Genomic DNA, 1531 nt, shown 5'->3' on the forward strand with positions numbered 1-1531 from the left:
CGCAGCATGTGGGATCTTCCCGGACCGGGGCACGAGCCCGTGTCCCCTGCATTGGTAGACGGACTCTCAACCACTGGGCCACCAGGGAAGCCCTCTGTAGTTTATTTTTTAGTCACTCAGTTACAGAGGGCTCCAAAACTCTTGCCACATCTAGACCCAAAAGTAAAGGGCTCTGATTTGTAAAATGCAGATTTCTTGTTGCATTTGGACAATATGAGCAATGTGCTTTCATATTCTTTGTATTTCTGTAGTTGTTTGACTTAACTGTATCTACAAACTAAAAGAATAGAAAAAAAAAAGGTTTGTTCCAAACTATACTTACATAAGCATTTCTTTCAGTAAGACATACATCAAATATTTGTATGCATCCTAGGGAAGTTTTAGGGAACCTAATGAGAGCTAACATATGTGAAAGAAGCTGAAAGAATTCATATCAAATCACCATTCATAGCAACTTTCTTACTGCCAATCTCTGGGTCACACTGAAATTTAGAATCACTTGTGCAGGGAACTGATTTTGTTTGGAAAAAGGGTGAGGAAGCTCTAGTCTCTATTTTGATGTAATTAAAATCTCTCAAGAGCATCAGCAGTCTATATAGCTTGATTTTGGAAAAGTAAAGGAAGCAAGACCAGTTTTGAGCCCCAAACACATTTCTTATTGAGTTCTCCATCAAAAACGGGCAGTTGTGGAGTTTTTCATCTTCATTACATGGTCGTAGGACTAGTGCAAAGATCAGGACAGGAAGTGTTAACTCATTTTAAGTTATAGATACAGTCACTGATCGTAAAATCTTTTATCATCTAGAGTTAGGTTTAATGTAGTCCTCAACGTATTCTGGAAACTCTCCTTGTCTTGTAAATGATGTTCTGCTTCTTCAGTATATAAGAGATCGTCAGAATTCAAAAGGTCAGTAAGTAAAGGGTTTCACCCCCAAACACCATCCTTTCAACTTTCTGGTGGGAAAGCCAGTGCTACTGGGTGCAAGTTCCTTCAGTGAATGTAGACATTTCATTGTCACTGTGATGTTGGTTGTCAGATTCTGGTATATTTCACTTTGGGAGGCACCATGTTATAAGCATTAGGAACTTCAAACTAAAATTTTCCACTCCAATGGTAACCCTTATCTAGGATCTCAGCTGAAAGGAATGAAGCTTGTTTGAATCAGAAAATGTACTTTACATGTTTAAGTATATCACCTTCAAATTCTGCCAGATCTTTAACAAGCAACTTGTCTCTCACAGAAACCCTCTGATTAGGATAGAAACTGGCTCATGTACAGGCCCCTGACCATTATCCAATGTCAATTTGCCTGGCAGAGTTAGCATTAATGCTACCTTTGACCTCGGCACCTGGAGACACAGGCTGGGTGCCCCACACCATTCCTGGGCCCCTGTTGCAGTCTGTCCTTGGCAGGGCCAACGTGGGCCTTGTTTGTTTTTCTTAAGTTGTTTTTTAAAAAAACATGGCAAAATATAAAATTTACCATTTTAACCATTTTAAGTGTACAGTTCCCTGGCGTTAAGTACATTC

At 39.7% G+C, this 1531-nt stretch overlaps 1 pseudogene; it reads right to left on the minus strand.

The window, feature by feature from the left end:
* Positions 1-797: 797 nt before the first annotated feature.
* On the minus strand, positions 798-1326 carry LOC132514527 (NEDD8-conjugating enzyme UBE2F-like; annotated as a pseudogene).
* Positions 1327-1531: the final 205 nt, after the last annotated feature.

The sequence above is a fragment of the Lagenorhynchus albirostris genome, chromosome 2 (assembly GCF_949774975.1).
Source record: "Lagenorhynchus albirostris chromosome 2, mLagAlb1.1, whole genome shotgun sequence".
Lineage (NCBI taxonomy): Eukaryota > Metazoa > Chordata > Mammalia > Artiodactyla > Delphinidae > Lagenorhynchus > Lagenorhynchus albirostris.